Source organism: Girardinichthys multiradiatus, chromosome 3 (genome assembly GCF_021462225.1).
Source record: "Girardinichthys multiradiatus isolate DD_20200921_A chromosome 3, DD_fGirMul_XY1, whole genome shotgun sequence".
Taxonomy (NCBI): Eukaryota; Metazoa; Chordata; class Actinopteri; order Cyprinodontiformes; family Goodeidae; genus Girardinichthys; species Girardinichthys multiradiatus.
Genome location: NC_061796.1, coordinates 24,635,543 through 24,651,295, shown reverse-complemented (window position 1 = coordinate 24,651,295; position 15,753 = coordinate 24,635,543).

Sequence of the window (15,753 nt, the reverse complement as noted above, 5' to 3'; positions counted from 1 at the left end):
CAGAGAGGCTAAGTACAAGTTTGGCAAGGCAGTGAAAGAGGCCAAACGACTGTACTCTGAGAAGCTCCAAATCCAGTTCTCAGCCAACGACTCTGCGTCTGTCTGGAAAGGGCTCAAGCAAATCACCAACTACAAGCCGAAAGCCCCCCACTCCATCAACGACCGACGCCTCGCCAACGACCTGAACGAGTTCTACTGCCGCTTTGAAAGACAAAGGGACAGTCCTGCAACCATCTCCCACGACGCCCCCCAACAGCTGCAGCCACAATCCACCACCCCCACCTCCCCAACCTCAAGAGGGGCCTTGGCACCTCCAACCCCCACCAGCCCCCTACCCACGCCGAGGACGGCTCTTTCCATCCAGGAGAGGGACGTCAACAAACTCTTCAGGAGACAGAACCCCCGGAAAGCTGCTGGTCCGGATTCTGTCTCACCAGCCAGCCTGAAGCACTGCGCTGATCAGCTGTCTCCAGTCTTCACAGACATTTTTAACACCTCACTGGAGACATGTCATGTGCCAGCCTGCTTCAAGTCCTCCACCATCGTCCCTGTTCCCAAGAAGCCAAGGACCACAGGGCTTAATGACTTCAGACCCGTCGCCCTGACCTCTGTGGTGATGAAGTCCTTTGAGCGCCTTGTGCTCTCACACCTAAAAGACATCACCGACCCCCTCCTGGACCCCCTGCAGTTTGCCTACAGAGCCAACAGGTCTGTAGATGATGCAGTCAACCTAGCCCTTCACTTCATCCTCCGGCACCTGGACTCCACAGGAACCTACGCCAGGATCCTGTTTGTGGATTTCAGCTCTGCCTTCAACACCATCGTCCCAGCTCTGCTCCAGGAGAAGCTCTCCCAGCTGAGTGTGCCCGACTCCACCTGCAGGTGGATCACTGACTTCCTGTCTGACAGGAAGCAGCGCGTGAGGCTGGGGAAGCACGTCTCTGACTCCCTGACCATCAGCACCGGTTCCCCCCAAGGCTGTGTTCTCTCTCCTCTGCTCTTCTCCCTGTACACCAACAGCTGCACCTCCAGTCACCAGTCTGTCAAGCTTCTGAAGTTTGCGGACGACACCACCCTGATCGGACTCATCTCTGATGGTGACGAGTCCGCGTACAGATGGGAAGTGGACCATCTGTTGGACTGGTGCAGCCAGAACAGCCTTGAGCTCAACGCTCTAAAGACAGTGGAGATGGTTGTGAACTTCAGGCAGAACCCAGCCCCACCTGCCCCCATCACCCTCTGTGACTCCACAATTGACACTGTGGAATCTTTCCGCTTCTTGGGAACCATCATCTCCCAGGATCTCAAGTGGGAGCCAAACATCAGCTCCCTCATCAAGAAAGCCCAGCAGAGGATGTTCTTCCTGCGGCAGCTGAAGAAATTCAACCTGCCAAAGACTATGATGGTGCACTTCTACACAGCCATCATTGAGTCCATCCTCACCTCCTCCATCACCATCTGGTACGCCGCTGCTACAGCCAAGGATAAGGGCAGGCTGCAGCGTGTCATTCGGTCTGCTGAGAAGGTGATTGGCTGCAGTCTACTGTCGCTCCAGGAACTGTACACCTCCAGGACCCTGAAGCGGGCAGGGAAGATTCTGGCTGATCCCTCCCACCCCGGTCACAGACTCTTTGAGACTCTCCCCTCTGGCAGGAGGCTGCGGTCCATCCGGACCAAAACCTCACGCCACAAGAACAGTTTTTTCCCATCTGCCACCAGCCTGGTTAACAAAGCCCGGAAACCACCCTGACATTCCCCCTTTCCCCCACACCCCCCCTTTTTTTGCTGACAGGACACCTGTAACCTGTAACTCTATGCGTTACATTAACGCTCAGCTTGGACTCCTGCTTTACTTGCACAATGATCACCTGCACTGTTGTATTGCTCTTGCATCTTATACTGCTCTATATTTACTCTCACTCACTTAAAACTGTGCACTTATATTTATATTATATTGTAGATATGTTTGTACTGTTTAATTTGTACTGTATTGCACCGACTACGCCAAAACAAATTCCTTGTATGTCCAAAAACGTACTTGGCAATAAAGCTTTTCTGATTCTGATTCTGATTCTGATTCTGATTCTGATTCTGATAAAGGCTACATTCTAATTATTAAAATGCTCAATAAATAATTCAAACTGCCACCTTAACGTGGTGGAGGGGGTTTGAGTGCTCGAATGATCCCAGAGGCTATGTTGTCTGGGGCTTAAATGCCCCTGGTAGGGTCTCCCATGGCAAACAGGCTCTAGGTGACGGGTCAGACAAAGAGCGGTTCAAGAACCCCTCATGACGACTACAAAATCGAGGCATGTGACGTCGCCCGGTACGGCGGAGCCGGGGTCCCACCCTGGAGCCAGGCCTGGGGTCAGGACTCGTCGGAGAGTGCCTAGTGGCTGGGTTGCTCCTCGCAGGACCCGGCCGGGCAAAGCCCGAACGAGAGACGCGAGACCATCCCCCGGTGGGCCCACCACCTGCAGGGGGAACCGTGAGGGACCGGTGCAAAAAGGATTGGGCGGCGGACGAAGGTGGAGACCTTGGCGGCCCGATCCCCGGATGCTTAGGCTGGCCCTAGGGACGTGGAATGTCACCTCGCTGGGGGGTAAGGAGCCTGAGCTTGTGCGGGAGGTCGAGAGATATCGACTAGAAATAGTCGGGCTCGCCTCTACGCACACCGTGGGCTCTGGAACCCATCTCTTCGAGAGGGACTGGACTCTCTTCTACTCTGGAGTGGCCCACGGGGAGAGGCGGCGGGCTGGGGTGGGTTTGTTTGTCACCCCCCCAGCTCAGCCGTCTCGTGTTGGGGTTTACCCCAGTGGATGAGAGGGTCGCATCCCTGTGCCTTCGGGTTGGGGAGAGGTCTCTGACTATCATTTCGGCCTACGGGCCGAGTGGTAGTGCGGAGTACCCGGCCTTCTTGGCGTCCCTGTCGGGGGTGCTGGATAGTGCCCCTCCTGGGGACTCCATTATTCTGCTGGGGGACTTCAACGCCCACGTGGGAAACGACAGTGACACCTGGAGAGGCGTGATGGAGGAGATCGGGGAGAAATGGCCTCCCCGATCTGAATCCGAGCGGTGTTTTGTTATTGGACTTCTGTGCTAGTCACGGATTGTTCATAATGAACACCATGTTCAAACATAAGGGTGTCCATCAGTGCACTTGGCACCAGGATACGCTAGGAAGGAGGTCAATGATCGACTTTTTGGTCGTATCATCAGACCTTCGGCCGCATGTTTTGGACACTTGGGTGAAGAGAGGGCCTGAGCTGTCCACTGATCACCACCTGGTGGTGAGTTGGATCCGCTGGGGGAGGAGAAAGCCGGACAGACTTGGCAGGCCCAAGCGCATAGTGAGGGTCTGCTGGGAACGTCTGGCGGACCCCTTGGCCAGGGATGTATTCAACTCTCACCTCTGGGAGAGCTTTGACCAGATTCCAAGCGATGTTGGAGACATAGAATCCGAGTGGACCATGTTCTCCACATGTATTGTCGATGCTGCTGCCCGTAGCTGCGGCCGTAAGGTCTGCGGTGCCTGTCGTGGCGGCAATCCCCAAACCCGGTGGTGGACACCGGCAGTAAGGGACGCTGTCAAGCTGAAGAAGGAGTCCTATCGGCTGTGGTTGGCTTGTGGGACTCCTGAGGCGGCTGACGGGTACCGTGGGGCCAAGCGTGCCACGGCCCGGGTGGTGGCAGAGGCAAAAACTCGGACCTGGGAGGAGTTCGGTGTGGCCATGGAGAAGGACTACCGGTTGGCCCCGAAGCGATTCTGGCAAACCATCCGGCACCTCAGGAGGGGGAAGCAGTGCTTCGCCAACACTGTTTACAGTGGGGGTGGGGAGCTGCTGACCTCGACTGGGGACATTATTGGCCAGTGGAAGGAATGCTTTGAGGATCTCCTCAATCCTGCCATCACGCATTCCCTGGTAGAAACAGAGGCTGGGGACTCGGGGTTGGACTCTTTCATCACCCAGGCTGAAGTCATTGAGGTGGTTAAAAAGCTCCGCGGTGGCAGGACTTCGGGGTTGGATGAGATCCGCCCTGAGTACCTCAAGATTTTGGATGTCGTGGGGCTGTCATGGTTGACACGCCTCTTCAACATAGCGTGGCGGACAGGGACAGTGCCTTTGGATTGGCAGACTGGGGTGGTGGTCCCCCTTCATAAGAAGGGTGTGTTCCAACTGCAGGGGGATCACACTCCTCAGCCTCCCTAGTAAGGCCTACGCCAGGGTATTAGAGAGGAGAGTCCGGCCGATAGTCGAACCCCGGCTTCAGGAGGAGCAGTGTGGTTTTCGTCCCGGCCGTGGAACACTGGACCAGCTCTATACCCTCTACAGCGTACTCGAGGGTTCATGGGAGTTTGCCCAACCGGTTCACATGTGTTTTGTGGACATGGAGAAAGCATTCGACTGTGTCCCTCGTGATGCCCTGTGGGGGGTGCTCCAGGAGTATGGAATCGGGGGCCCTTTACTAGGGGCCATCCGATTTCTGTACAAGCGGAGCAGGAGTTTGGTTCGCATTGCCGGCACTAAGTCGGACCTGTTCCCGGTGCATGTTGGACTCCGGCAGGGCTGCCCTTTGTCACCGGTCCTGTTCAAAATTTTTATGGACAGGATTTCTAGGCACAGCCAAGGGCCAAAGTGGGCCTGGTTTGGGGACCAGAGGATTTCGTCTCTTCTTTTTGCAGATTACATGGTCCTGCTGGCCCCCTCTAGCCAAGACCTACAACATGCACTGGGGCGGTTCGCAGCCGAGTGTGAAGCGGCTGGGATGAAGATCAGCTCCTCCAAGTCCGAGGCCATGGTTCTCGACCGGAAAAGGGTGGCTTGTCCTCTTCAGGTTGGAGGGGAGTTCCTGCCTCAAGGGGAGGAGTTTAAGTATCTCGGGGTCTTGTTCACAAGTGAGGGAAGAATGGAGCGGGAGATCGACAGACGGATTGGTGCGGCTGCCACAGTAATGGGTCGCTGTGCCGGTCCGTTGTGGTGAAGAGAGAGCTGAGCCGAAAAGCGAAGCTCTCGATTTACCGGTTGGTCTACGTTCCTACCCTCACCTATGGCCATGAACTTTGGGTCATGACCGAAAGAACGAGCTCTCAGATACAAGCGGCTGAAATGAGCTTCCTCCGTAGGGTGCCTGGGCACTCCCTTAGAGATAGGATGAGGAGCTCGGCCATCCGGGAGGGGCTCGGAGTAGAGCCGCTACTCCTTCACAACGAGAGGAGCCAGTTGAGGTGGCTCGGGCATCTATATCGGATGCCTCCTGGACGCCTTCCTCGGGAGGTGTTCCAGGCACGTCCCACCAGGAGGAGGCCCAGGGGACGGCCCAGAACACACTGGAGGGACTATGTCTCTTGGCTGGCCTCGGAACGCCTTGGGCTCCCCTCGGAGGAGCTGGAGGAGGTGTCTGGGGAGAGGGATGTCTCTGCTGAGTCTGCTGCCCCCGCGACCCGGTCCCGGATAAAGCGGAAGACGACACGAGTACGAGTAATTCAAATTTCTTGTATGCAAATGATTTTTGATGTGCAAATTAATGCTTAACAGCTGCAGCTTTGTTTCAGTAAACGTTAGTCAACCTCCATCTCCAAATTGTGTCTATACAGGTCCTTCTCAAAAAATTAGCATATTGTGATAAAGTTCATTATTTTCTATAATGTAATGATGAAAATTTAACATTCATATATTTTAGATTCATTGCACACTAACTGAAATATTTCAGGTCTTTTATTGTCTTAATACGGATGATTTTGGCATACAGCTCATGAAAACCCAAAATTCCTATCTCACAAAATTAGCATATTTCATCCGACCAATAAAAGAAGAGTGTTTTTAATACAAACAACGTCAACCTTCAAATAATCATGTACAGTTATGCACTCAATACTTGGTCGGGAATCCTTTGGCAGAAATGACTGCTTCAATGCGGCGTGGCATGGAGGCAATCAGCCTGTGGCACTGCTGAGGTCTTATGGAGGCCCAGGATGCTTCGATAGCGGCCTTTAGCTCATCCAGAGTGTTGGGTCTTGAGTCTCTCAACGCTCTCTTCACAATATCCCACAGATTCTCTATGGGATTCAGGTCAGGAGAGTTGGCAGGCCAATTGAGCACAGTGATACCATGGTCAGTAAACCATTTACCAGTGGTTTTGGCACTGTGAGCAGGTGCCAGGTCATGCTGAAAAAGGAAATCTTCATCTCCATAAAGCTTTTCAGCAGATGGAAGCATGAAGTGCTCCAAAATCTCCTGATAGCTAGCTGCATTGACCCTGCCCTTGATAAAACACAGTGGACCAACACCAGCAGCTGACACGACACCCCAGACCATCACTGACTGTGGGTACTTGACACTGGACTTCTGGCATTTTGGCATTTCCTTCTCCCCAGTCTTCCTCCAGACTCTGGCACATTGATTTCCGAATGACATGCAGAATTTGCTTTCATCCGAAAAAAGTACTTTGGACCACTGAGCAACAGTCCAGTGCTGCTTCTCTGTAGCCCAGGTCTGGGGAATGCGGCACCTGTAGCCCATTTCCTGCACACGCCTGTGCACGGTGGCTTTGGATGTTTCTACTCCAGACTCAGTCCACTGCTTCCGCAGGTCCCCCAAGGTCTGGAATCGGCCCTTCTCACAATCTTCCTCAGGGTCCGGTCACCTCTTCTCGTTGTGCAGCGTTTTCTGCCACACTTTTTCCTTCCCACAGACTTCCCACTGAGGTGCCTTGATACAGCACTCTGGGAACAGCCTATTCGTTCAGAAATTTATTTCTGTGTCTTACCCTCTTGCTTGAGGGTGTCAATAGTGGCCTTCTGGACAGCAGTCAAGTCGGCAGTCTTACCCATGATTGGGGTTTTGAGTGATGAACCAGGCTGGGAGTTTTAAAGGCTTCAGGAATCTTTTGCAAGTGTTTAGAGTTAACTCGTTGATTCAGATGATTAGGTTCATAGCTCGTTTAGAGACCCTTTTAATAATATGCTAATTTTGTGAGATAGGAATTTTGGGTTTTCATGAGCTGTATGCCAAAATCATCCGTATTAAGACAATAAAAGACCTGAAATATTTCAGTTAGTGTGCAATGAATCTAAAATATATGAATGTTAAATTTTCATCATGACATTATAGAAAATAATGAACTTTATCACAATATGCTAATTTTTTGAGAAGGACCTGTAGTTGAACACCTCCAGAGTCATGTGGTTTAGAAAGAAAGGCTGCATGCCCCATGTTTAATTATGGTGACGTCATTTACAAAATGCAAAATTTTCCCAATCACGTTACCATACAAATCTGTCCTGGGAAATAATTCAGAACGCTGCACTTTTTCTACATTTAGTTATGTTACAGGCTTGTTCCAAATGGTAACAAATTAACCTTTCCTCAGAATCCTACACAAAATACCCCATTATGACAATGTAAAAGAAGTTAGTTCGAAATTGTTGCAAATTTATTACAAATAGAAAACTAAGAAATCACATTTCTGTAAGTATTCACAGCCTTGCCTAATACTTTGTATATCCACATTTGGCAGCAATGACAGCCTCAAGTATTTTTTAATATGATACCACAAGCTTAGCTCACCTATCTTTAGGCACTTTCACCCATACTTCTTTACAGTACATCTCAGGCTCCATCAGGATGGATCGGAGACATGCACAGCCATTTTCAGGTCTCTCCAAAGATGTTCAATTAGATTCAAGTCTGGACTCTGGCTTGGCCACTCCATGACATTCCCAGAGTCGTTCTGAAGCCACTCCTTTGAAATCTTGGCTGTGTGCTTTGGGTCGTTGTCCTGATGAAAAATAAACCATCGCCTCAGTGTGAGACCAAGAGCGCTCTGTTAACTGTGGGACCTCATATAGACAGGTGTGCCTTTCCTAATCATGTCCAATCAACTGAATTTCCCACAGGTTCACTCCATTTAAGCAGTAGAAACATCTCAAGGATAATCAGTGAAAACAGTATGTAACTTAGTTCAATTTTGAGCTTCATGGCAGAGGGTGTAAATATAAATGTGGTTTCTTAGTTTTCTATTTGTAATACATTTGCAACAATTTCAATTTCTGCCTATGTCTGTTGTGGTAGCACAACAGACCTAGGCAGACACCTTAGGTTAAGGTAGACAGAAGAGGAGAGCCTAGTGTCTCTGGTGGAGTCCTTCGATACTGCAGGCAGGCACTATCCAGGTACAGAGAGAGAAAATGTGAAACAGTGCAAGCAGTGGACTGTTGCTGTTGTTCAAAGTAGTTATTATGGTTATGAAATAAGGTAAACAAAATAAATTCATGCTTAAGCATACAACTCCACGAGTTCAGCTTAAAATACCATTCTGTGTAAAACAGAGAACATTAGCAAAAAAAGCCTAAATTCAAGTAAGGTTTCCTAATTAATTGATTATTTAAAGTGGGTTACATAAACTGTCAATAAATGATATTAAGCAATTGCAAAAAAAAAAACAAAAAAAAACAGCTATGGTGAACTTTAAAAAATATATAAAAGAAAAGATGGATAAAAATAACTTTCCATCAATTAAATGTACTGTATGTATTGTTACTTACAATAAGTCTAAATTAGTCTAAAAACAGCAACACTTTTTGTTTATTTGTACAAAGCATTGGTATCGGATCTGTCTCGGATCTATATTGCCTGTACCAGCCTGAATTTAACTTAGTAACAGATCGAAACAGAAATCCGTTGTATCAAATATCACTAATACTAATGTAAATTAACACACAGATCATAATTTTCAGTGTGAATCCTGTTCCTGCCCTTAGCTCAGCATAACTTCTCTCATTTAGCAACAGTGACAGCATGAAGCACAGAGCTGTAAAGTTGTAAAACGTTTGTACCGTTTTGTTATTTTTATTTAATCCTTGAGGTGTTACAGGTGCTGCTCTCCTCCTAAAAGTAATTTAATCTACATCTGATGAAAGACTTTACTTCTTTGATATCCAAGAGAAACATAATTTTGTACCATTGTATTTTGTGGTGCTGGACGGTGGTACCGTTGTTAGCACTGTCGCTATTCTGCATGATTGTTCTGAATTTGAATCCCTGCCAGGGCCTTTCTGCATGTAGTTTGCATGTTTTTCGACATGCATATGTAAATTTTTTTCTAGGGAGCTCTGGCTTACTCCTATAGTTCAAAAACAGACGTGTTGTTTCAACTGGTCTCACTAAATTGCCCCTAAGCGAGTTTGTGTGCGCATGTGTGTGTGTGTGTGTGCATGGTTGTGCATCCTGTGTATCTCTATGTTGTTCTACGATGAACTTGTGACTTGTCAAATGTGCTTTAACAAAACTCACTAATAGAGGTAAATGTTGCAGAATAATTGGAATCCGATCATTTATGTAAATTATTACAGTAGAAAATTGAATCTTACTTCAAGGCCATTTAAAGAGGACATATCATGCAAAATCCACCTTTTTAGCCCCTAAGTACATTTTGTTGTATTCTTGGGGTCTGTAAGAGTGCTGAAAAGTAGAATTTAGTCTCTCCAGGTGCTGCATAGATATCTTTGTATTCTGTTTGGGTCATATTTTTCAAGTCATTTAGTTTTCTCTATCCTCTTTTACGTTTTTGAGCTGTTTGAACTGTCCGGCTGACCAATTACTTTTCCCGCCATTTTTACTTCTTGCTGCGGTTTTGTAGTCCAAGCTCAAGTATTCCGACGCAGCAAGTAAATAAGTCTAAATGTTCGGTTGTTGTGTGTATTAACCCACACAATTCACTACACTGTTCTCCAGAATTAGAACCTCTTTGAAGTGCCTGGTTAAATTTAATTTTTCATGGAAATGTTCCCACATCAGTGGGGAAATTTCTATTTCCCCCATTTCAAGGATGAGTGCAGGTGGAGGCCTCAACAATCTCGTGGATCAAAGACTACTTGACAAACAGACCACAGTTTGTGAGACTGAAGGGTTGTGTTTCTAACCAGGTGGTCAACAGCACAGAAGCACCACAGGGGACTGTACTCTCACCACTTCTCTTCACTCTGTACACCTCAGACTTCCTGTACAAGACAGACTCCTGTCATCTGCAGAAATACTCGGATGATTCTGCCGTTGTGGGATGTATCAGAGATGGAGAAGAACCTGAGTACAGGAAGGCGGTGGACCGCTTTGTGGCATGGTGTGGAAACAATCATCTCATCTTGAAGGTTAATAAAACAAAGGAGATGATTGTAGAGTTTGAGAGAAACAGGTGAAGGTCAAACACTATTTCCATCATGGGAGAAGAAGTGGAGGTGGTGGAGGAGTATTCACCTAGACAACCAACTGGAGTGGAGATGCAACTGTGAAGCCATCTACAAGAAGGAACAGAGCAGAATTTACTTCCTGAGGAAGCTTAGAACCTTCAGAATTTGCAGCAAGATGCTGCATATCTTTTATAAGTCTGTTGTGGAGAGTGTGATATCTTCTGCCATCATCTGCTGTGGTAGCAGCATCGGAGCCAAGGACTTAAAAAAGCTCAACAAGCTGATAAAAAAGGCTGGCTCTGTTCTGGGGACTCCTCTGGAACCTCTGGTGATTGTTGTGCAAAGAAGGATTCTTCATAAAATGAAGAACATTATGGAGAACCCTGAGCATCCTCTTCATGAGACTGTTGTACAACAATAGAGTGTCTTCAGTCAGATGCTTCTTCAGATCTGCTGTAAGAAAGACCGCTACAGGATATCCTCCCTGCCCACAGCCATCAGTGTCTAAAATGGCTCTTCAAAGAAACCTACATAATATGAGCTACAACATTTAATGTCCCTTTGGGATTAATAAAGTATTTTTGAATTGAATTTGAATTGAATTCAGCAAGAATCAAGAAGAAAAAGACCTCATCTGATGAAGGGGTCAGTTCCTTTTGTCTGTGGAAACCACGGACACAGCAAAGCAGTAAGATGCAAATAACGCTAAAATCACAACAAAACCTTAGTTTAGACATGAATTTATTGTGTGTTGATATGACATCCTTGGCATTGTTCTGACAGGAGTAGCATTGTCCCTTTTGCTTCAACTAGTGATGTGTGCTGCTTTTAGCTCCTTGAAGATATACCTGTACTGTGTGTTTTGAATATTATTATTAAATTAACAGTTTGGCATTGTTTTGGCCATTTTTGTCTTGTTTTTGTGGGTGGGGAGTGAAGGGCCTCAGTAACATTTAAAGAGACTGCATCAAATCAAGTTGCTCTCAGACTCACCTCAGAACAGGGGTAAAAGAGGAGCCTGTGGATCTACAATAACAAGGAATTCAGACCAAAGTATTGCAGTTCCACTTTATATAGACCACAACTGAATGATTTAAGTGTAAAAAGGAAATATTTAAAACCACGACATATCCCCTTTTAAATCTCCAACCTGGGAGACATATTGGGCTTACGTCATCCAGACTATGGAGGAAGGTTTTATAAGTCTGCTGCATGTTACACATTAGGTAACTGTTAAGGTTTACGAGATATTGGACCCCAGAATGCAGACGAGCAGGCATTGTGATGGTAAGTGAAAAAAGTTTTATTTACAAAAACTCACACTCAGCAGGAGGCAGGAACAAAACAAACGGGCAGGCAAGAAAGGCATGGCATGATCAAAAAGACAAGACTAGGTTTGCGAACAAGACATGAGCATGATAATGAGAAATGTTTCCGCGATGACTAACTGAACAGGTGTGTATAAATGAAGCATGGTACAGGTGGAAAACAACACTGATTAACATGGTGCAGGTGAACCGAATAAACTTAATTGACAGACAGAACAAAATGTGGGTGCGGCAAAAACAGAGACTCTAATATACAAACAAAACTTGACAAAACATGAACAAGACTAAAACATGACCAGAAAAATAATAAACAAAAGAACGAGTCAAAACCTTAACTGTGAAAAACATAAGAAAAAACCAGAAACCAAAAAACCAAACAACCCCAAATCATAACAGTAAATGGTTAAACAGGAGTATTTTACCTCATAGCCTGCATTCCATGAATTAAACTTGAGTTATTTGCTATGGAACTTGTCCTGCATTTTATCTCAGAGCTTCTTGGCCATCCTGTGCTGTGTAGAACTCTTCAGTGTCTGAAGCATCTGTCCTGTGATATTTTTGCCTGTTACTGCCTGTGCTATGACTCTCCAATACTGCTTCTCTCTGTTTACCTACTTTGTGTTTGGCATATGCTGCCTTGATACTCCAGACGACACTCTTAGTCGTGATAAATAATTGTACAGATTGTGTTTGTCATCCACCAGCTCTGTCATATTTAATTATGTTTAAGTGTCAGGTCATGTAAAGCTGTTCACCACTTCGTCAGTTTTCTTGGCGTCCCAGACTCAATTCCAAGTTTTCAAGTAAACATGCATTCAGTATGCATTCAATATGCAGCTGGGAAAGTTCTGTCTTTAGATCTGCAAAGATAATACAAGGATAAACGTATGCCTTTGCCAGTCAAACATATACCATTTAGATAAAAAGACACTGCTTTTGTCATGATATTATACAAAGTCTTTGAACTTTTAACATGTTCTGGAAACTAATATAAATTAGAAAAAAGTAACAACTTGACTTGGTGGAATACGTTGCTTGGCAAAACAACAAAAAAACCTTAAAATCAAATAGTGAGTAACCAACGTATTCCAGAAAGACCTGTGGTAAGATTTTTACATTCTACTGTGATTATGAATATGAATATATTATTTAATATTTAATATTTAATTAAATAATATTTCTGTCTTTTCAGGGTTGTCCTGTGAATACCAGCCCAATAAGGTGGTGGTATTAGGACAAAATTGAAAGTGTGACCCAAGCTCTGGCCTTATTGAACAGCAAAACTCTGTACACACACAGAATGAATTCACACAATTTCTTTAAATACAAGAATTTATTAACTAAAATAAGTCAACTCAAAGTCAAACATATTTCAATCAACAAACTCTTTACTATGCTAAAACAAACCAACTAAACTACCAAGCAGAATAAAAGAATAAGGGAGAATAATGGGCTATGTACAATATAAACAAGTGAATCAAAGATGGTTGAAAACCATGACCCAAAGAGTGATGCAATATTACCATGGAACAGTGGCGGATGCTGGTCTTTCAAGGAGGGGAAGCTCAATTTCAAGGTCGTTGATTCGTTCATTTGGCTGTCAATCAAAAAGGGATTCAGCCTCAGAGAGATCATCCAATCATCATGCAGAAGCTGAGCGTCTGGGTCAGCCGAGGCCAGCCTACTGCCCCATAGACCCCCAGAGACGCTGAGCGTCTGATGGGTGGGACAAAGCCCAGCATTTTTGCTTCAATATGGAACTCACTGTTTAAAGCAATGTGAAGCTGCAGGAATGAGTGAGAAGAAACCTGTGTCGTTACCAGTGATAAGAAGCTGATTCTGAACAAAAGTTGAGCGTGTTGTAGGGCATATTTAGTCAATGACATGTACACACAACAGTATACAGTTGATCACTTATTTTTTGAAATTTTAGGGGAAGCTGAGCTTCCCTTGCAGTCTTAGAGCAATCGCCACTGCCATGCAATATTTATGTTTGAGGACCTAGGATTATCTTGAAGAATCTGGAAATGAAGTTAAGTTAGTCTTGGAACCAACTTAGGCAATAATTGGTATACCTTTAGACAACCCTTCACAATGCAAGATCAGATAAAACATTATTTTGATAAAATAATATTTTAAAGAATGATTTGCTGAATAAAACCAACTCATTAGCTCTCATTAGCTGCCTTTATTAAGATAATATTTAAGGAAATGTTATTTTGAATAAGAACCAAATCTTTCTGGATAAATGGGTCTTAACTGAACTGCACGTTACTGCTATAGCCATGGTGATGCGGTCCCGTTGTCCTTCCTTCAGACCGGGAAAAACTGCTCCACTCGGCATTGTAGAGACAGGGTCTCTGCTGGGAACTTCCTGGAACACAGTTTGCATCTGTAGATCTTAGAAAGAAAAGTCAAGCTGTGCTTGTACCTTAAATACGCCGTTCATGAATGAAAACCGGATACACACACAGCAATTAATTCCTACTTAACTTAGTGCATATGATTGCGTGATCATATGACACTCTTGGATCCAGTTTGAAGAATTATGTCTGTTTGCCAACAGAGATACATTAGCGCGCTGTGTCCCTCTGTCTAGTTCCGCTGGGGTCCTGCATGGAAGAGATTAGTTTGTTGCAAGAGGGGTTTTGTTCAAACAGTGACGTCACGAGAAGTTTGCTGTTACTACTGTTCCTGGCTGTGCTGGAAGTAGGTTAATGTGACTTATTTTGAAAGTTCCAGAAAAGTTCGTACTGAATGTAAGCCAGTAAGCCATGGCTGTGGGTCCCAACATTCCCCCCTTTAGTCCCGAAGAATGAGATGAAGTTTATAGTCTTTGGGGCTAACCATCAGTCCTCAGCCATGTGAAAAGAGTCACTGGGTTCCTGTAGGCAGAGTTAATTTTCGGTTCATAGGTTAGTGTTTTGAGTGAGGCAGGTTTGGACAGAGACTAACAAAAAAACAAAAGCAAAATCCTGTAACAATTTTCACACCATCAAAATACTGCTTTGAAAACCTTAATAATTTCTCAAGTTCAAACTATAAGAAAGAAAAAGATTAAAACAGAATTTAGGGTGTTGAAAATTATTTACCATTTTCATACCTTGTTTGATAGATTTTACAGGGTTGATTCTGGACTGCAACGGCTTGTCTTTTAGGAACGCCGTTACCTCAGTTATAACGCACCTGCAGATCATCTCAAACTTCTCCTTTGTGATGACATCTTTGGAGTGGCTCCACTCTTTATCACCAACCTTACAGTTCGATGTTGCATTGTGAAAAGGTGGTTGTCTTTTACCTGGCGGTTTAGGTTTTGGCTGACGCCAGTTACCACCCCCCAGGTTCTGTTGCATCACTTGAGGACTGACTTTGAGCTTCTTCTTAAGCCTGTTCTCAGTTTGAATGATTAACACTCTAACTTTGCCTTTCCCTGCTCTGTCTGAACGGACATGTGTTTCCCACACAAGCTGAGCATATCTACGAATCTCCTGCATGGAGAGATTCTCTGTTATACAATGCATGGTCAAGTCATACTGGACGCTTACATGGAGGTTGTGAAGCGTAAGAATTATGATTATTGATTTATTAATATTTATCAAGAATTATAATTTAAAATCATAATTTGAAAAAAAACAACATTTTTCTTATCCAAAAAATCTTTACTTACGGATCGAAATCAGAGATGTCCTCTAGTGTTCTAATTATGGCTCAAGGCCCTTGATAATTATGATTATTAAATTCTCAGTAATAATTTATAACTATTACTACCGCTTCACCGAAGGTGGAGGAACTTTGACCTTATTTTGACAGACAAATCCCTCTTGCTCAAAATAAACGCAAATGCTTTCTCTTTATCTACGTGAATATTTATTAAATCAACAGCCCTGATACACCTCGCTATTCTGATTTAATAATCTTCACCTAATCAGGCATGCAGAAATTCTACACATAAGGGGTAAAATAACTGACTAAACAAGATAAAACAGCATTGAGTGTGTATGAAGTCAAACCAGGTGTTATGGCTAAAACAAGAGAAAATATAGTACTGAGCAAAGCTTTGGGAGCGGCCTCCACTAGGCTGCAGTCATAAAACCCCCAAAGTTGGAGCTCAGTTAAACACAAAGGGTAATAAAACTTTTAGGCGACAACCAGTGGAAAAACACAAAGAGCAAAGACAAAGGAATAGTGAGTATTCCACCATGAGGTTCTAGCAGTCCAACTTTAAGTTAATCTGAGTCT